This window comes from Pseudophryne corroboree, chromosome 7 (assembly GCF_028390025.1).
Source record: "Pseudophryne corroboree isolate aPseCor3 chromosome 7, aPseCor3.hap2, whole genome shotgun sequence".
NCBI classification, from domain to species: Eukaryota; Metazoa; Chordata; class Amphibia; order Anura; family Myobatrachidae; genus Pseudophryne; species Pseudophryne corroboree.
In genome coordinates, this window is record NC_086450.1 from 465,036,544 (window position 1) to 465,058,520 (window position 21,977).

Genomic DNA, 21,977 nt, shown 5'->3' on the forward strand with positions numbered 1-21,977 from the left:
TTCTAGAACAAGAGCCCCCATGTAACTGTCGGATATAAACCTCCTTCTATCAATCCCTTCAATCGTCTGTATGATACCATTTGTTTACCAATCAATTGGGAATCCAAGGAAGCAGACAACACATGCAGTTATGTCCACAAAATGAGACTGCCGCTACTTTATTTAGCATGACATTATATAGCAGAAAGTTACTTTCATGAAAAACTGATATACGTCACAAAGTAAAACAATAATGCATCTCTTCTCACAACTCCTCTCTTAGCTGACACCCTCCTACGTGTCCTTTACAAGAAGTCTAAACACACAGAAACTGTCTAATAACATGTTTTCAAGACTTATAGCTATGACCTTGCTTCGCACAGAATGTACTAACTGTGAAATGTCAGCATTATTATGATTTATTAGCAAAGCATACTTCTTCACTACATCATGGCTGCTACTTAACAAAATGGCTAATACTGCTTAAGCTCAATACATCTATCTTCCTCAGTATGGTATGCCAGGACATGTTTTTGCTAATTGCCCATTAGTTCAAGAACTCATGAAATGTGATGCTATTGTTAAATGTTGCAGAATGTCTAACTTTGCAAGGATAGCCTGTACTGTTCCACATTCGGCTGAGCCTGAACAACAAATGTGTGACATTTTTGTGGAAGTTAACCAAGTAGAGGCATTGTTAGACTTGGGAAGTTTTTAATTACCCTTGTTGAAGATGCGCTGGTAAATGCTTTAAAGTTCCAGTGAATAACTGTTGTGGTAACTTTCATACATGGTAATACCTGCCATTATAATACTGCTGAAGTGAATATTGATACCCCTTATGGTTCAGCTATAGTTAATGTGGGAGTGGTCACGTCCTTTGTAATTGATATTATAATAGGATGAGACTTTCCACATTTTTGGAAATTATGGGAATTCAGTGTGGTCACAGGAGTGAATGTCATAGAGCCAGTAGACCATCCTGGTGTTATGATGGCCACAGGTGAAACCTCAAAACCCACATAGCCATGTCCTTTTGCTAGTATTGCTGAGGAAGTAGTATCAGGGGCGGTTCTAGACTTTGTGATGCCCAGTGCGAAAGTTTCCTTTAGCGCCCCCCACACACACACACACACACACACACACAGGTATACAGAGTTAGTGCGCACCAGAGGAGCATGGCAAAAAATAGGGGCATGGCTTCATAGGGAAGAGTCATGGCCACAGTTATGCCCCCAGTAGTTGTGCCCTCAGTAGATTTGCCCCCTGTAGATGCGTCCCCAGTAGATTTGCCCCCAGTACTTGTGCCCCCTGTAGCTGTGCCCCCTTTAGCTGTGCCCCATGTAGCTGTGCCCCATTTGACTGTCCCCCTGTAGCGGTGCCCCAGTAGCTGTGTCCCATGTAGCTGTGACCCCTTTAGCTGTGCCTCCTTTAGCTGTTCCCCATGTAGCTGTGCCTCCTTTAGCTGTGTCCCCTGTAGTAGCCCCGCTCCTGCTTCCGGACCACTGCTGCCGCTGCTGCTCCATCTGTGGCCGCCGGCTCCTCTCTATGGGTGAGACATCATGACGTCTCTCCCATAGTAGCGCCGCACAGACACTAGAGGTCAATTATGACCTCTAGCATCTATCAATGGCGCTTGCTGCAGCGGGCACACACACAGCCTACAGCACCTGCTGCAGCTGGGGAGCAGGGAGTGGGATGCAGATGGTGGGTGCGGGTGAGTGGAGGGCACCTGCGGGTGACTGCAGCCACGCCCATGGGCCGCAGCGCCCCAGACGCCCGCACTGCTTGCCCATGCCTAGATCCGCTCCTGAGTAGTATACCAAGAGGAACAGACTTATGTACCTCCTCCAGGGGAAGGAGAAGCTGTAGACAGTGCTGACAGTATACCTCTTTTTGAAATGAGAAAGGATCTGTTTGCATCAGTACAGTTAAGTGACCCAACCTTAATAAGAGCCAGGGAAACTGTGAAAGTTATTAATGGGAAACCAGTAGATCCCTGTAACAGGCTTACGTACCCACACATAGCCCTCCACAATGAGCTGTTGTACCAAGTGACAAATATTGGTAAGGGTGTGGTAGAACAGCTCATGATTCTTCAGCCATATAGGAGAACTGTGTTGGACCTATCTCATGGTCACATCACAGCAGGATACTTAGAGGATTAAAGACCACTAAGAAGATTTTGCAGCAGTTCTTTTGGGCCGGGGTGTATAAAGATGTTTCTGAATATTATTCTTCCTGCCCCATATGCCAGGTTAATGCTCGCAAACTCCATTTCTAAAGCCCCATATGCCTACCAACAATTAATATATGTAGTACTCTATAGGGATAAGTCATACCAGTACACACAGTCTACTCAATTGGGTGGACAGTATTCGCATGAAGCGGAGACAGTCAAGTCTTATCCTGATATCTAACCCACTGCAAAAACAGATGCAACAGGAAGGAGTAGTGGGCTTGACTTCAGGATAAGACTAATTCATTAATTAATCATTGGATCATTCTTGTATTCTTTAATGGCCTTTTATTTTCTGACTTGCTGCTACAGCAGGTTGATATATGGCCTAATTCAGACCAGGTCGCTCCTCTGCAAATTTGCAGAGGTTTGTGATCAGATGGTCACCGCCCAGACAGAGTGAAAACTAGAGATGAGTTGGTTTGGTTCCCAGAGAACCAAACCACCTGAATTTCACGCTCCAAGCCCGGTTCCAAACCCGGCTCGGGACTTCCCGCCAGACTCGAAAACCAGAACGAGGCAAAACGTTATCATCCCGCTGTCGGATTCTTGCGGGTTTTGGATCCCATATAAACAGCTGCGCATTGCCGCCATTTTCACTCCAGACTTGGAGAGTGAGGGAGACAGACCTCTGTCTCTCTCTGTGGGTGGTGGCGTCGTGTGGGGTTAATGCATGCTCTGTAGGGTTTCTACTGCAGTCACTGTGGTGTACCTGTGCTGTGTTAGGGGTGCTGTCCTGGCTGTCACTGGTGTTTCATGTGCTGCAGCTGTACATGGGTGTTGCTGTCCTGGCTGTCACTGTGTTGTACAAGGTGCAGGGGCACTGTCCTCCTATATGCTGGAAAATATAGGGTTGCTGCTGGCCCTATATGTTGTAAAAATACAGGGGTGCAGTTGTTAAAAATTAAAAGCACACTGCTTTATGCTTTAAAATATAGGAGTGTTGCTGTTCAAATAATATTACACTGGCCCTGTATGCTATAAAAATTCAGTGGTGCAGTTGAAAGAAATTGAAAGCACACTGCTGTATGCTGTAAAATATAGGGGTGTTGCTGTTCAAATAACATTACACTGGCCCAGTATGTTGTAAAAATTCAGGGGTGCAGTTGTTAAAAATTAAAAGCACACTGCTGTTTGCTGTAAAATATAGGGGTGTTGCTGTTTAAATAACATTACACTGGCCCTGTATGCTATAAAAAATTCAGGGTGCAGTTGTTAAAAATTAAAAGCACACTGCTGTATGCTGTAAAATATAGGGGTGTTGCTGTTCAAACAACATAACACTGGCCCTGTATGCTATAAAAAATTCAGGGGTGCAGTTGTTAAAAATTAAAAGCACACTGCTGTATGCTGTAAAATATAGGGGTGTTGCTGTTCAAACAACATAACACTGGCCCTGTATGCTATAAAAAATTCCGGGGTGCAGTTGTTAAAAATTAAAAGCACACCGCTGTATGCTGCAAAATATAGGGGTGTTGCTGTTCAAATAATATTACACTGGCCCTATATGCTATAAAAATTCAGGGGTGCAGTTGTTAAAAATTAAAAGCACACTGCTGTATGCTATAATTTATAGGGGTGTTGCTGTTCAAATAACATTACACTGGCCCCGTATGTTGTAAAAATTCAGGGGTGCTGTTGTTAAAAATTAAAAGCATATGAAACAGGAGAGAAAAGACAAAAAACCCTTGTTTGGGAGCACTCGTTTGTAATGATTAGTATGATGTAAGTAGAGTAAGAATTGAAATGGAATAAAACTTAACCTTTAATTGTTTCTTGAGTAAAAAGAAATAAACGTGAAATAATTTTGAGACTCGTGTCTTAATTTAAAGAAGGAACTTGTTTAACCTTTTTAACAAATGAGGTACAAGTTATTAAAAGAAGGTGAAAATATCAGAAGGAGTGTGTTTGATGGATACCATAATGTTCTGATGAAATAAAGTGTATCCAGAAGAGTCACTGTACATGCCTTGGAATGAAGGTTTTCAATGAAAGTGTAAATGTGGTGGCAAGGTTGAGTTGGTAAGCAAATTCTCTTGAGAGCGAAAGAGGGGGCCCACTGCACCTGGTATTCTCAGGGGGTTTCCCTTCCTGATACTGACCAGGCCATACCTGCTTAGCTTCCGAGATCGGACAAGATCGGGCGCATTCAGGGTAGTATGGCCGTGGGCCTGTCGTAGGAAATGTGAGAGAAAAGATGAGAGAATCTGAGAGTCCACTCCTATTGTCTGTACTGTACATAAATCAAAACCATAGATGGTCTGGGAGTGTTTTTCAGACGTAGAAGCAGAGAATGTGGGATGAGATTTGTCCTTTAAAATGGGCCCACCGCACCTGGTATTCTCAGGAGGTTCTCCTTCCTGATACTGACCAGGCCATGCCTGCTTAGCTTCCGAGATTGGACAAGATCGGGCGTATTCAGGGTAGTATGGCCGTGGGCCGATATAATGAAGATATGAATGCTAAGGGAGGGTACACTGCTTTTTGTACTTCACACTCAACCAAGGCCACAGATAGTCTCAAATTGGTATTTCCAGACAGAGGTGTGTCAGGATGATTCTGAGTGTCTGTGTTTGATAGAGATGTAATGTGGTAGGTGAAGTTTGGCAGATAGTGGACTTTCATAAAGATGCTAAGAAAATGATGTGAGGTGTGTGTGAATATCTTGTTCCTTGGATTAGAGAAAGAATTATAATTGATGAATAAAGAGATTAATTAATTACAATCTGAGCTCAGGAAAAGGCTTATAAATGATACAATGATAATCAGCACAACACTTGCTGGCCCCCTGAGAAGAAAATTAAATAAGTAATCATGTGCTGACAAAGAGCTCAAGGCTGGCTCATGGACAGTGTATGTAATCTTATAATTGGAATGCGGTTGATCTATACCAATTCTTTATAGAACCGAGCTAAGAAATAGCTCAAAAAATAGTTAATTGACAATTAGCACAATAATAATTGCTGGTCCCCTGAAGAAAAAGCAGGTGAGGGATCATATGTTGGTAAGAGCTCACGTCTGGCTCATAAATGGTACTATCAACCTTATATTATGAGTGGGAAAGATTAATGTCAAATCTCAAATATTCAAAGATAAATGCCAACAGATAGAGAATGCTACCATAAATACACTTGTGTGTTGAAAATAGAAAATGCTACCATAAATACACTTGTGTGTTGAGATCACGGTTAAATACCTGAATCAAAAAACCTTAAAGGCATAGGCGGGTATTTAAGACAAAATTGTGCAGATTTTTGTCTGCAAGTAAGGTATAATTACTGCAATGCAACACAGAGGGGAGTGTAGTGGTATACTGAGATCTAGTATCAGCTGCCACTACCACTGTGTATATGGAGAAACCCTTTTATACAATTAGTGATGTATATAAGCACAGATTTAAATCCTGGTGATCTAATAGAGATAACCCCAGCACTGAGATCAAATATAATAATAAATGGTTATATACTCAAGTATACAGTCAGTGTTAGGCACCGGATTAAATATAATTGTGCTCGATTGGTTCCCGCAGCACACTTAAAGCCCTGGTGGTCTAGTGTCAGTTACCACGGCCGCAAGGTATGCGGCGAACGTTTGTCCAGGTCTCCTCTGTTCACAGTCCCGCTACAGTGACGAACGCGGCCGCCCGCTTCCGGAATGGGCGTGGCCGCGATGACGTCACTAAGGACGTTCTCGACGTACGTTTCACCTGATTGGGCTTGGTCACGAGAGCCTCTGTCTGCTGCTCTCTTGTGGCCAGTACTTGAATGCTGAGATGACCAATGAAATTGTCAAGTTAGTTTGACTGACTGATGGTTGAACCTATCAGATCTCAAATGCGATGACCAGTGGAATCCATTTTGGAAGAGGGAAAGGGGAAGGGAAGAAAGGGGGAAGGAAGGAAAATGAAGGAATGTGAGTGTAATAATTACAAATGTGGGTGAAAGTAAGAGGAAGGTGAATAAAAAGAGAGATAAGAGGTAGATAGGAAAATAAATGTAAATATGAAAATGGTGCATAAATAATAGTGGGATTGAAAATGATAAATAAAAATAAAAAATATATAATATATAATATATAATATAATATATAATATATAAAAATAATAAAAATAAATAAAAATAAATATAAATATAAATAATAATAAGAATAAAATAAGTATTGAAAATAAAAATAAAAATAAATATAAAAATGAAAATAAAAATAAATATTATAAAAATAAAAATAAATATAAAAATAAAAATAAGTAATAAAATGATAATAAATATAAATAAAAATAAGTATAAAGATGGAAATGAAAATAATAATAATAATAATAATAATAATAAAAATGAAAATAAAAATAAATATAAAATAAAATAAAAATAAATAAATATGAATATAAATATGAAAATAAAAATAAATAAGTATGAAAATAAAAATTAGAGAAATATAAATGAAAATAAATGTAAATAACTAAATAAATAAAAATGAATGGTGAAAATAAATAAAGGCACAATTGGTTGATATGGAAAAGGGGGTAAGAGTGAGGGTGTGCTGCATGGAAATGAAGGGGAATGGTGCTAATGTTGGGTGCGTGGTGAAAAGCTGAGGATGAAATGATACTATGATTGTGGTTGTGTGGATAGAAAAGTGTGTGAGTGTTGTGTTGTGTGTGATTGGGAGAAGGGTATTTAGTGTGGGGGGAAAAATTGAGCAGAATAGATGGGCCATGGAGGAATTGTGGCGAGTGAAGAGGAAGAGTGAGGTTAGGGACTGGGGGAAAGTAAAAAGGGACAAACGGACACATTAAACATTATGCACTGTGAAGGAATGAGGTGAAAGGAGGGGGGAAAAAAACAACAACAAAGGGGGGGAAAGAAAGGGGTGGATGGGAAAAAGAGAGAAAGAAGAAGGGAAAGGAGAAAGAGGGAAAAGAGGTGGGTGGGTGGGCGGTTGGAAATGTGATGAGGAGTTGTGAAAAGGAGAAGAGAGGAGAAAGAGGAAAAGAAAGAATGAGTGACAGAAAGAGAAGGAAAAAGGGGAAGGGGGGGGGGGGGTTGGAAAGAGAGGAAGGAAAGGGTGAGGGTTAGAGTGAGGGTGTGAAGGAAGATAGGGATGGGGGATGGACAGGGATGTGGGAGGAAAAGGAGCAGGATGGATGGGTATTGGAATTATGTAGGCAGGAAGATGCTATAATTGATGTATTCATTTAAACCTTTGGGCATCAGAGTGTCCAGCTTGAAGATCCATTCGGATTCCTTTTTCTGGAGTGCCTTGCTATAGTCTCCGCCTCTTAATCCCATTTTTACATGTTCCAGACCTGAGAAATGTAGATCTTCTATTCGACTGTCATGGAAACGTAAGAAATGTCTTGCAACTGTAGTAAGCTTCTTTAATTGGGCTAAGTCTGATTTAGCATTTCTCACCGTACTAAGATGTTCGAGTGCCCTGACTTTAAACATACGAGATGTCATGCCCACGTACCTTAAGTTACAGGTACATGAGATGCAATAGATCACATTCTCTGTCCTACAGTTGAAGAAATCTTGCACTGTGATTTGCTGATTGAATTTGTCCATGATTGAAGTAAGGTTGGAGATGTGTGGGCACAATTTACATATTTAAGGATAACTGCCTTTGAGAGGTCTTGGTTTTGAGGGCTGCGAGAAGTAACTTCTTACCAGTTTATCTTTTAAATTTGGTGCCCTCCTCCAGCTCATGTTGATGTTCTGGCCAATATTGTCTGAAATGTCTTCATCCATTTTCAGGATGTGCCAGTGGGTTTGTAGGATTTTACGTGCATCTTTCCAATTTTTACAGAAGTCGCCGATGAAGCGTAGGGTATTATTGTCTTCCTTAGTTTTTGTAGTGGAGAAGACCAAGGAGTCCCGTTCTACTTTCTGCACTTCAGATTTGGCCCTTTTGATAAGTCTGTTGCTGTATCCTCGTTCTTTCAACCTCGCAGCCAAGTCAATGCTTTTAGTTTGGAAGGTGGAGTCTTCAGTGCAATTCCTTTGAAGTCTAAGGAATTCTCCTTTAGGAATGTTTTTGATGGTTGATGGGAAGTGGCTGCTAGTTGAATGAAGTAAGCTGTTGGTTGAAGTTTCTTTCCTGAAGATTTCAGTGGCTATTGTGTTAGTCTCATCTCGATATATCCTGAGATCAAGGAATGGAATGGAGGATTTACTGTAGAGATGAGCGGGTTCGGTTTCTCTGAATCCGAACCCGCCCGAACTTCATGTTTTTTTTCACGGGTCCGAGCGACTCGGATCTTCCCGCCTTGCTCGGTTAACCCGAGCGCGCCCGAACGTCATCATGACGCTGTCGGATTCTCGCGAGGCTCGGATTCTATCGCGAGACTCGGATTCTATATAAGGAGCCGCGCGTCGCCGCCATTTTCACACGTGCATTGAGATTGATAGGGAGAGGACGTGGCTGGCGTCCTCTCCGTTTAGAATTAGAATAGATTAGAGAGACACTTGATTTACTAATTTTGGGGAGCATTAGGAGTACTCAGTAGTGTACAGTGCAGAGTTTTGCTGATAGTGACCAGTGACCACCACTTTTATTTATAATCCGTTCTCTGCCTGAAAAAAGCGATACACAGCACACAGTGACTCAGTCACATACCATATCTGTGTGCACTGCTCAGGCTCAGGCCAGTGTGCTGCATCATCTATTATCTATATATAATATTATATATATCTGTCTGACTGCTCAGCTCACACAGCTTATAATTGTGGGGGAGACTGGGGAGCACTACTGCAGTGCAAGTTATAGGTTATAGCAGGAGCCAGGAGTACATAATATATTATATAGTGAGTGACCACCAGACACACAGTGCAGTTTATTTAATATATCCGTTCTCTGCCTGAAAAAAGCGATACACACAGTGACTCAGTCAGTCACATACCATATCTGTGTGCACTGCTCAGGCTCAGGCCAGTGTGCTGCATCATCTATATATATTATATATCTGTCTGACTGCTCAGCTCACACAGCTTATAATTGTGGGGGAGACTGGGGAGCACTACTGCAGTGCCAGTTATAGGTTATAGCAGGAGCCAGGAGTACATAATATTATATTAAAACAGTGCACACTTTTGCTGCAGGAGTGCCACTGCCAGTGTGACTAGTGACCAGTGACCTGACCACCAGTATATAATATTAGTAGTATACTATCTCTTTATCAACCAGTCTATATTAGCAGCAGACACAGTACAGTGCGGTAGTTCACGGCTGTGGCTACCTCTGTGTCGGCACTCGGCAGCCCGTCCATAATTGTATATACCACCTAACCGTGGTTTTTTTTTCTTTCTTTATACATACATACTAGTTACGAGTATACTATCTCTTTATCAACCAGTCTATATATTAGCAGCAGACACAGTACAGTGCGGTAGTTCACGGCTGTGGCTACCTCTGTGTCGGCACTCGGCAGCCCGTCCATAATTGTATATACCACCTAACCGTGGTTTTTTTTTCTTTCTTTATACATACATACTAGTTACGAGTATACTATCTCTTTATCAACCAGTCTATATATTAGCAGCAGACACAGTACAGTGCGGTAGTTCACGGCTGTGGCTACCTCTGTGTCGGCACTCGGCAGCCCGTCCATAATTGTATATACCACCTAACCGTGGTTTTTTTTTCTTTCTTTATACATACATACTAGTTACGAGTATACTATCTCTTTATCAACCAGTCTATATTAGCAGCAGACACAGTACAGTGCGGTAGTTCACGGCTGTGGCTACCTCTGTGTCGGCACTCGGCAGCCCGTCCATAATTGTATATACCACCTAACCGTGGTTTTTTTTTCTTTCTTTATACATACATACTAGTTACGAGTATACTATCTCTTTATCAACCAGTCTATATATTAGCAGCAGACACAGTACAGTGCGGTAGTTCACGGCTGTGGCTACCTCTGTGTCGGCACTCGGCAGCCCGTCCATAATTGTATATACCACCTAACCGTGGTTTTTTTTTCTTTCTTTATACATACATACTAGTTACGAGTATACTATCTCTTTATCAACCAGTCTATATATTAGCAGCAGACACAGTACAGTGCGGTAGTTCACGGCTGTGGCTACCTCTGTGTCGGCACTCGGCAGCCCGTCCATAATTGTATATACCACCTAACCGTGGTTTTTTTTTCTTTCTTTATACATACATACTAGTTACGAGTATACTATCTCTTTATCAACCAGTCTATATTAGCAGCAGACACAGTACAGTGCGGTAGTTCACGGCTGTGGCTACCTCTGTGTCGGCACTCGGCAGCCCGTCCATAATTGTATATACCACCTAACCGTGGTTTTTTTTTCTTTCTTTATACATACATACTAGTTACGAGTATACTATCTCTTTATCAACCAGTCTATATATTAGCAGCAGACACAGTACAGTGCGGTAGTTCACGGCTGTGGCTACCTCTGTGTCGGCACTCGGCAGCCCGTCCATAATTGTATATACCACCTAACCGTGGTTTTTTTTTCTTTCTTTATACATACATACTAGTTACGAGTATACTATCTCTTTATCAACCAGTCTATATATTAGCAGCAGACACAGTACAGTGCGGTAGTTCACGGCTGTGGCTACCTCTGTGTCGGCACTCGGCAGCCCGTCCATAATTGTATATACCACCTAACCGTGTTTTTTTTTCTTTCTTTATACATACATACTAGTTACGAGTATACTATCTCTTTATCAACCAGTCTATATATTAGCAGCAGACACAGTACAGTGCGGTAGTTCACGGCTGTGGCTACCTCTGTGTCGGCACTCGGCAGCCCGTCCATAATTGTATACTAGTATCCAATCCATCCATCTCCATTGTTTACCTGAGGTGCCTTTTAGTTGTGCCTATTAAAATATGGAGAACAAAAATGTTGAGGTTCCAAAATTAGGGAAAGATCAAGATCCACTTCCACCTCGTGCTGAAGCTGCTGCCACTAGTCATGGCCGAGACGATGAAATGCCAGCAACGTCGTCTGCCAAGGCCGATGCCCAATGTCATAGTACAGAGCATGTCAAATCCAAAACACCAAATATCAGTAAAAAGCCTCTTTTTTTCTTTGCGTCATGTGCTGTTTGGGGAGGGTTTTTTGGAAGGGACATCCTGCGTGACACTGCAGTGCCACTCCTAGATGGGCCCGGTGTTTGTGTCGGCCACTAGGGTCGCTAATCTTACTCACACAGCTACCTCATTGCGCCTCTTTTTTTCTTTGCGTCATGTGCTGATTGGGGAGGGTTTTTTGGAAGGGACATCCTGCGTGACACTGCAGTGCCACTCCTAGATGGGCCAGGTGTTTGTGTCGGCCACTAGTGTCGCTTAGCTTAGTCATCCAGCGACCTTGGTGCAAATTTTAGGACTAAAAATAATATTGTGAGGTGTGAGGTATTCAGAATAGACTGAAAATGAGTGGAAATTATGGTTTTTGAGGTTAATAATAATATGGGATCAAAATGACCCCCAAATTCTATGATTTAAGCTGTTTTTTAGTGTTTTTTAAAAAAAACACCCGAATCCAAAACACACCCGAATCCGACAAAAAAAATTCGGTGAGGTTTTGCCAAAACACGGTAGAACCCAAAACACGGCCGCGGAACCGAACCCAAAACCAAAACACAAAACCCGAAAAATTTCAGGCGCTCATCTCTAATTTACTGCTGGTATATGTGAATTTCATATTTATCTGATTGGTATTGAGAGAAAGGATATACTGATCCAATTTGTCTTGGGTACCATCCCAGATCATAAAAATATCGTCGATGTAACGAATCCAGATGATAATGTGGTTAGTGAATTCCTCTTGATCATCGTTGAATACCATTTCTCATTCCCACCAACCTAGAAAGAGGTTCGCATATGTGGGGGCACATGCCGCCCCCATAGCGGTGCCTCTGGTCTGTACATAGAAACGATTGTTGAAAAGAAAATAGTTGTGATTCAACACAAAATGGAGTATTTCCAAAAGGAAATCCTGAAAATCACCAGTGTCACCCATGGACAGAAAATATTTAACTGCATTAATGCCCAAGTCGTGTTTGATGGATGTATATAGAGATTCAACATCTAATCCAACCATTATGTGGGAGTCTTCCAATCGTATACCTTGGATTTTCTTCAGGACATCAGTCGTATCCTTGACATATGAAGGAAGGGTGAGGACATGTTGTCGCAGATGGACATCAAGGAAGCAGCTGGCTTTTTCTAGAAGACCCCCATTACCTGATATAATGGGTCGTCCAGGTGGATTATCCACATTTTTGTGGACTTTTGGTAACAAATAGAGTGTCGGCGTCCTTGGGTGTGGGGTGTTCAGATAGTCCCATTCGGTTTTAGTGATGGTACCTTGTTGGAGATATTTGTTGATGATCCGAGAATATAAGTTTGAAAAGTTCTGTGTGGGGTCAAATAAGGTCGTCTTGTAACAGGAGGTATCGTTCAATTGTCTATTGGCCTCTTTGAGATATAGTGTAGTGGGCCATATCACGATATTTCCTCCTTTGTCTGACATTTTGATCTGTATGTCGTCCCATTTTTGCATCTCTTTTATGGCTGCTTTTTGTTGTCTGGATAGGTTACCAATAGATCTGAAAGTTTTCTGACGCCGGTAGAGTAGGTCAAAGTCACGTGACACCAGATCCAAAAACACCTTTATCTCAGGACTCTGGTTGTCCTGAGGATAAAAGGTTGACTTGTTTTTACAAATTGGGTGGGTGGAAGTGGAAGGTTGTTCATCCGATAGTTCTTCTAAAATGGCTAGAGCATCTTGTTCCTGCTGTGACCAGTCAACTGTGTCACTATTTGACGGGAGAATGGACTTATCTTTTTTGGAGAAGTGTTTTTTAAGTAAAAGCTTGCGGCCAAAATGTCGAAGACTTATTTCCCACTTAAACCGATCGAAATGATTAGTCGGTGAAAACGAGAGACCTTTCTCAAGGACACTGGTTTGGTCCTGAGTGAGAGCATGTGTAGACAAATTGATTATCCTTAATTTGGTGAGGCCTTCATTGGTTACTTCTGTTTCCTGGAGGGGTATCGTCTTTGCTGCGGTGACCGCCATCTTTGTCTTGATGTTCTTCCTTCCCCCCCGCCTGGTTTTTGTTTTGCAGGGTATCCACGGGTCTTGCCCCTGCCTGCCTCTAAAAAAGAGGTGGATGTAGAGGTGGAGTGGTGACTGGAATCCCTCCTACGATCGAAGGGATCTCTTGAATCAGAGTTGGAATCTGGGTGATCTTCTTTATCTGATGGTTCGACTTCAGAGGATGATGGTGTATACTCCCGTCTGGTCGCTTCCCTTCTACGAGTTTGTTGGGTCCATTTAAAGATGTGCCCAGAGGTAAAGTCACGTTTGTCCCTTGCGAACTTGGATTTCTTCCTTTCAATGATGTTATCCTCTTATACCTCAAGATCTTTTTTCATTTTACAGAAGAAGTCTTGAAAGGAAGGATTGCCTTCCCATTGTTCCAATTTTTGACCCAAGGTATCGATTTCTTTAGTACATTCTTCCATAATTAGGTGATTGTGTTTTATTAGAATGCCCATTAAGTCCTGGGAGCATTTTAAGAGACATTGTTCCCAATCTTTACGTAGATTATCTGTGGAAAGTGTGAATGAGGGAAAAAGTTTAGGCCGTAGACCTCTTGGAGATATTTTTTGTCTACAGTAGTGTTCTAAACTTGTTAAATCCCAATCAACTCTGATGCGCCTTTGGAGAGTTCTCTTCAAAAGAGATAGGTCATCTTCCCAATTGGTATCTGTAATGGGATCAGGGATCTTGATAGGAAAGATGGTATCTAGGTCTTCTATAGATCTTTTATTCTTCAGTTCAGTTTTTAAACTGAAAGTGCTCATATTCGTACTGGTCGTTGGAGCTGAGAGAGAGGGGGCGTCTGCAATTCTTGAAACAAAAACTTAAAGGGAAAGGTTCAAAAATGAGAAATAGAGCAATCGGTTTTAGTAGAGGCTTGAAAATCTGCCTAGGATGACTGTGCTGGGTCCGAGAGCTGAGGAAAAGACCTCAGTACCAAAATTGTATACAGATAAATTCAATATGGAATCGCACTAGTCTTACCAATCTAAACAAAATATAGAAATAACAATACATGAAAGAACCAATATATATGCAGTTAACAAAAGAGATTTTAAACTGCTATTAATTGGCGGTGCTCCCAGGAATTTTGTAGTTTGGACTACATATGAAACAGGAGAGAAAAGACAAAAAACCCTTGTTTGGGAGCACTCGTTTGTAATGATTAGTATGATGTAAGTAGAGTAAGAATTGAAATGGAATAAAACTTAACCTTTAATTGTTTCTTGAGTAAAAAGAAATAAATGTGAAATAATTTTGAGACTCGTGTCTTAATTTAAAGAAGGAACTTGTTTAACCTTTTTAACAAATGAGGTACAAGTTATTAAAAGAAGGTGAAAATATCAGAAGGAGTGTGTTTGATGGATACCATAATGTTCTGATGAAATAAAGTGTATCCAGAAGAGTCACTGTACATGCCTTGGAATGAAGGTTTTCAATGAAAGTGTAAATGTGGTGGCAAGGTTGAGTTGGTAAGCAAATTCTCTTGAGAGCGAAAGAGGGGGCCCACTGCACCTGGTATTCTCAGGGGGTTTCCCTTCCTGATACTGACCAGGCCATACCTGCTTAGCTTCCGAGATCGGACAAGATCGGGCGCATTCAGGGTAGTATGGCCGTGGGCCTGTCGTAGGAAATGTGAGAGAAAAGATGAGAGAATCTGAGAGTCCACTCCTATTGTCTGTACTGTACATAAATCAAAACCATAGATGGTCTGGGAGTGTTTTTCAGACGTAGAAGCAGAGAATGTGGGATGAGATTTGTCCTTTAAAATGGGCCCACCGCACCTGGTATTCTCAGGAGGTTCTCCTTCCTGATACTGACCAGGCCATGCCTGCTTAGCTTCCGAGATTGGACAAGATCGGGCGTATTCAGGGTAGTATGGCCGTGGGCCGATATAACGAAGATATGAATGCTAAGGGAGGGTACACTGCTTTTTGTACTTCACACTCAACCAAGGCCACAGATAGTCTCAAATTGGTATTTCCAGACAGAGGTGTGTCAGGATGATTCTGAGTGTCTGTGTTTGATAGAGATGTAATGTGGTAGGTGAAGTTTGGCAGATAGTGGACTTTCATAAAGATGCTAAGAAAATGATGTGAGGTGTGTGTGAATATCTTGTTCCTTGGATTAGAGAAATAATTATAACTGATGAATAAAGAGATTAATTAATTACAATCTGAGCTCAGGAAAAGGCTTATAAATGATACAATGATAATCAGCACAACACTTGCTGGCCCCCTGAGAAGAAAATTAAATAAGTAATCATGTGCTGACAAAGAGCTCAAGGCTGGCTCATGGACAGTGTATGTAATCTTATAATTGGAATGCGGTTGATCTATACCAATTCTTTATAGAACCGAGCTAAGAAATAGCTCAAAAAATAGTTAATTGACAATTAGCACAATAATAATTGCTGGTCCCCTGAAGAAAAAGCAGGTGAGGGATCATATGTTGGTAAGAGCTCACGGCTGGCTCATAAATGGTACTATCAACCTTATATTATGAGTGGGAAAGATTAATGTCAAATCTCAAATATTCAAAGATAAATGCCAACAGATAGAGAATGCTACCATAAATACACTTGTGTGTTGAAAATAGAAAATGCTACCATAAATACACTTGTGTGTTGAGATCACGGTTAAATACCTGAATCAAAAAACCTTAAAGGCATAGGCGGGTATTTAAGACAAAATTGTGCAGATTTTTGTCTGCAAGTAAGGTATAATTACTGCAATGCAACACAGAGGGGAGTGTAGTGGTATACTGAGATCTAGTTTCAGCTGCCACTACCACTGTGTATACGGAGAAACCCTTTTATACAATTAGTGATGTATATAAGCACAGATTTAAATCCTGGTGATCTAATAGAGATAACCCCAGCACTGAGATCAAATATAATAATAAATGGTTATATACTCAAGTATACAGTCAGTGTTAGGCACCGGATTAAATATAATTGTGCTCGATTGGTTCCCGCAGCACACTTAAAGCCCTGGTTGTCTAGTGTCAGTTACCACGGCCGCAAGGTATGCGGCGAACGTTTGTCCAGGTCTACTCTGTTCACAGTCCCGCTACAGTGACGAACGCGGCCGCCCGCTTCCGGAATGGGCGTGGCCGCGATGACGTCACTAAGGACGTTCTCGACGTACGTTTCACCTGATTGGGCTTGGTCACGAGAGCCTCTGTCTGCTGCTCTCTTGTGGCCAGTACTTGAATGCTGAGATGACCAATGAAATTGTCAAGTTAGTTTGACTGACTGATCGTTGAACCTATCAGATCTCAAATGCGATGACCAGTGGAATCCATTTTGGAAGAGGGAAAGGGGAAGGGAAGAAAGGGGGAAGGAAGGAAAATGAAGGAATGTGAGTGTAATAATTACAAATGTGGGTGAAAGTAAGAGGAATGAGAGGTAGATAGGAAAATAAATGTAAAAATGAAAATGGTGCATGAATATATAATATATAATATATAATATAATATATAATATATAAAAATAATAATAAAAATAAATAAAAATAAATATAAATATAAATAATAATAAGAATAAAATAAGTTTTGAAAATAAAAATAAATATTATAAAAATAAAAATAAATATAAATATAAAAATAAAAATAAGTAATAAAATGATAATAAATATAAATAAATAAAAATAAGTATAAAGATGGAAATGAAAATAAAAATAAAAATAAAAATAATAATAATAATAATAATAATAATAATAAAAATAAATATAAAATAAAATAAAAATAAATAAATATGAATATAAATATGAAAATAAAAATAAATAAGTATGAAAATAAAAATTAGAGAAATATAAATGAAAATAAATGTAAATAACTAAATAAATAAAAATGAATGGTGAAAATAAATAAAGGCACAATTGGTTGATATGGAAAAGGGGGTAAGAGTGAGGGTGTGCTGCATGGAAATGAAGGGGAATGGTGCTAATGTTGGGTGCGTGGTGAAAAGCTGAGGATGAAATGATACTATGATTGTGGTTGTGTGGATAGAAAAGTGTGTGAGTGTTGTGTTGTGTGTGATTGGGAGAAGGGTATTGAGTGTTGGGGGGAAAATTGAGCAGAATAGATAGGGTCAAAAGGGCCTTGGAGGAATTGTGGCGAGTGAAGAGGAAGAGTGAGGTTAGGGACTGGGGGAAAGTGAAAAGGGACAAACGGACACATTAAACATTATGCACTGTGAAGGAATGAGGTGAAAGGAGGGGGGGAAAAAACAACAACAAAGGGGGGGGAAAGAAAGGGGTGGATGGGAAAAAGAGAGAAAGAAGAAGGGAAAGGAGAAAGAGGGAAAAGAGGTGGGTGGGTGGGCGGTTGGAAATGTGATGAGGAGTTGTGAAAAGGAGAAGAGAGGAGAAAGAGGAAAAGAAAGAATGAGTGACAGAAAGAGAAGGAATAAGGGGAAGGGGGGGGTTTGGAAAGAGAGGAAGGAAAGGGTGAGGGTTAGAGTGAGGGTGTGAAGGAAGATAGGGATGGGGGATGGACAGGGATGTGGGTGGAAAAGGAGCAGGATGGATGGGTATTGGAATTATGTAGGCAGGAAGATGCTATAATTGATGTATTCATTTAAACCTTTGGGCATCAGAGTGTCCAGCTTGAAGATCCATTCGGATTCCTTTTTCTGGAGTGCCTTGCAATAGTCTCCGCCTCTTAATCCCATTTTTACATGTTCCAGACCTGAGAAATGTAGATCTTCTATTCGACTGTCATGGAAACGTAAGAAATGTCTTGCAACTGTAGTAAGCTTCTTAAATTGGGCTAAGTCTGATTTAGCATTTCTCACCGTACTAATATGTTCGAGTGCCCTGACTTTAAACATACGAGATGTCATGCCCACGTACCTTAAGTTACAGGTACATGAGATGCAATAGATCACATTCTCTGTCCTACAGTTGAAGAAATCTTGCACTGTGATTTGCTGATTGAATTTGTCCATGATTGAAGTAAGGTTGGAGATGTGTGGGCACAATTTACATTTACCACAAGGATAACTGCCTTTGAGAGGTCTTGGTTTTGAGGGCTGCGAGAAGTAACTTCTTACCAGTTTATCTTTTAAATTTGGTGCCCTCCTCCAGCTCATGTTGATGTTCTGGCCAATATTGTCTGAAATGTCTTCATCCATTTTCAGGATGTGCCAGTGGGTTTGTAGGATTTTACGTGCATCTTTCCAATTTTTACAGAAGTCGCCGATGAAGCGTAGGGTATTTTTGTCTTCCTTAGTTTTTGTAGTGGGGAAGACCAAGGAGTACCGTTCTACTTTCTGCACTTCAGATTTGGCCCTTTTGATAAGTCTGTTGCTGTATCCTCGTTCTTTCAACCTCGCAGCCAAGTCAATGCTTTTAGTTTGGAAGGTGGAGTCTTCAGTGCAATTCCTTTGAAGTCTAAGGAATTCTCCTTTAGGAATGTTTTTGATGGTTGATGGGAAGTGGCTGCTAGTTGAATGAAGTAAGCTGTTGGTTAAAGTTTCTTTCCTGAAGATTTCAGTGGCTATTGTGTTAGTCTCATCTCGATATATCCTGAGATCAAGGAATGGAATGGAGGATTTACTGCTGGTATATGTGAATTTCATATTTATCTGATTGGTATTGAGAGAAAGGATATACTGATCCAATTTGTCTTGGGTACCATCCCAGATCATAAAAATATCGTCGATGTAACGAATCCAGATGATAATGTGGTTAGTGAATTCCTCTTGATCATCGTTGAATACCATTTCTCGTTCCCACCAACCTAGAAAGAGGTTCGCATATGTGGGGGCACTTGCCGCCCCCATAGCGGTGCCTCTGGTCTGTACATAGAAACGATTGTTGAAAATTTATTTATGCACCATTTTCATATTTACATTTATTTTCCTATCTACCTCTTATCTCTCTTTTTATTCACCTTCCTCTTACTTTCACCCACATTTGTAATTATTACACTCACATTCCTTCATTTTCCTTCCTTCCCCCTTTCTTCCCTTCCCCTTTCCCTCTTCCAAAATGGATTCCACTGGTCATCGCATTTGAGATCTGATAGGTTCAACCATCAGTCAGTCAAACTAACTTGACAATTTCATTGGTCATCTCAGCATTCAAGTACTGGCCACAAGAGAGCAGCAGACAGAGGCTCTCGTGACCAAGCCCAATCAGGTGAAACGTACGTCGAGAACGTCCTTAGTGACGTCATCGTGGCCACGCCCATTCCGGAAGCAGGCGGCCGCGTTCGTCACTGTAGCGGGACTGTGAACAGAGGAGACCTGGACAAACGTTCGCCGCATACCTTGCGGCCATGGTAACTGACACTAGACCACCAAGGCTTTAAGTGTGCTGCGGGAACCAATCGAGCACAATTATATTTAATCCGGTGCCTAACACTGACTGTATACTTGAGTATATAACCATTTATTATTATATTTGATCTCAGTGCTGGGGTTATCTCTATTAGATCACCAGGATTTAAATCTGTGCTTATATACATCACTAATTGTATAAAAGGGTTTCTCCGTATACACAGTGGTAGTGGCAGCTGATACTAGATCTCAGTATACCACTACACTCCCCTCTGTGTTGCATTGCAGTAATTATACCTTACTTGCAGACAAAAATCTACACAATTTTGTCTTAAATACCCACCTATGCCTTTAAGGTTTTTTGATTCAGTTATTTAACCGTGATCTCAACACACAAGTGTATTTATGGTAGCATTTTCTATTTTCAACACACAAGTGTATTTATGGTAGCATTCTCTATCTGTTGGCATTTATCTTTGAATATTTGAGATTTGACATTAATCTTTCCCACTCATAATATAAGGTTGATAGTACCATTTATGAGCCAGCCGTGAGCTCTTACCAACATATGATCCCTCACCTGCTTTTTCTTCAGGGGACCAGCAATTATTATTGTGCTAATTGTCAATTAACTATTTTTTGAGCTATTTCTTAGCTCGGTTCTATAAAGAATTGGTATAGATCAACCGCATTCCAATTATAAGATTACATACACTGTCCATGAGCCAGCCTTGAGCTCTTTGTCAGCACATGATTACTTATTTAATTTTCTTCTCAGGGGGCCAGCAAGTGTTGTGCTGATAATCATTGTATCATTTATAAGCCTTTTCCTGAGCTCAGATTGTAATTAATTAATCTCTTCATTCATCAGTTATAATTCTTTCTCTAATCCAAGGAACAAGATATTCACACACACCTCACATCATTTTCTTAGCATCTTTATGAAAGTCCACTATCTGCCAAACTTAACCTACCACATTACATCTCTATCAAACACAGACACTCAGAATCATCCTGACACACCTCTGTCTGGAAATACCAATTTGAGACTATCTGTGGCCTTGGTTGAGTGTGAAGTACAAAAAGCAGTGTATCCTCCCTTAGCATTCATATCTTCGTTATATCGGCCCACGGCCATACTACCCTGAATACGCCCGATCTTGTCCAATCTCGGAAGCTAAGCAGGCATGGCCTGGTCAGTATCAGGAAGGAGAACCTCCTGAGAATACCAGGTGCGGTGGGCCCATTTTAAAGGACAAATCTCATCCCACATTCTCTGCTTCTACGTCTGAAAAACACTCCCAGACCATCTATGGTTTTGATTTATGTACAGTACAGACAATAGGAGTGGACTCTCAGATTCTCTCATCTTTTCTCTCACATTTCCTACGACAGGCCCACGGCCATACTACCCTGAATGCGCCCGATCTTGTCCGATCTCGGAAGCTAAGCAGGTATGGCCTGGTCAGTATCAGGAAGGGAAACCCCCTGAGAATACCAGGTGCAGTGGGCCCCCTCTTTCGCTCTCAAGAGAATTTGCTTACCAACTCAACCTTGCCACCACATTTACACTTTCATTGAAAACCTTCATTCCAAGGCATGTACAGTGACTCTTCTGGATACACTTTATTTCATCAGAACATTATGGTATCCATCAAACACACTCCTTCTGATATTTTCACCTTCTTTTAATAACTTGTACCTCATTTGTTAAAAAGGTTAAACAAGTTCCTTCTTTAAATTAAGACACGAGTCTCAAAATTATTTCACATTTATTTCTTTTTACTCAAGAAACAATTAAAGGTTAAGTTTTATTCCATTTCAATTCTTACTCTACTTACATCATACTAATCATTACAAACGAGTGCTCCCAAACAAGGGTTTTTTGTCTTTTCTCTCCTGTTTCATATGTAGTCCAAACTACAAAATTCCTGGGAGCACCGCCAATTAATAGCAGTTTATAATCTCTTTTGTTAACTGCATATATATTGGTTCTTTCATGTTATGTTATTTCTATATTTTGTTTAGATTGGTAAGACTAGTGCGATTCCATATTGAATTTATCTGTATACAATTTTGGTACTGAGGTCTTTTCCTCAGCTCTCGGACCCAGCACAGTCATCCTAGGCAGATTTTCAAGCCTCTACTAAAACCGATTGCTCTATTTCTCATTTTTGAACCTTTCCCTTTAAGTTTTTGTTTCAAGAATTGCAGACGCCCCCTCTCTCTCAGCTCCAACGACCAGTACGAATATGAGCACTTTCAGTTTAAAAACTGAACTGAAGAATAAAAGATCTATAGAAGACCTAGATACCATCTTTCCTATCAAGATCCCTGATCCCATTACAGATACCAATTGGGAAGATGACCTATCTCTTTTGAA

The 21,977-nt window shown here is 40.7% G+C and overlaps 6 pseudogenes; 2 read left to right on the plus strand and 4 right to left on the minus strand.

Moving 5' to 3' along the window:
* Positions 1–4,271: 4,271 nt before the first annotated feature.
* Positions 4,272–4,389, minus strand: LOC134947178 (5S ribosomal RNA; annotated as a pseudogene).
* A 151-nt stretch (positions 4,390–4,540) lies between these two features.
* On the minus strand, positions 4,541–4,658 carry LOC134946338 (5S ribosomal RNA; annotated as a pseudogene).
* A 10,153-nt stretch (positions 4,659–14,811) lies between these two features.
* On the minus strand, positions 14,812–14,929 carry LOC134947179 (5S ribosomal RNA; annotated as a pseudogene).
* A 151-nt stretch (positions 14,930–15,080) lies between these two features.
* Positions 15,081–15,198, minus strand: LOC134946339 (5S ribosomal RNA; annotated as a pseudogene).
* A 5,522-nt stretch (positions 15,199–20,720) lies between these two features.
* Positions 20,721–20,838, plus strand: LOC134946341 (5S ribosomal RNA; annotated as a pseudogene).
* Positions 20,839–20,989: 151 nt separating this feature from the next.
* LOC134947180 (5S ribosomal RNA) lies at positions 20,990–21,107 on the plus strand (annotated as a pseudogene).
* Positions 21,108–21,977: the final 870 nt, after the last annotated feature.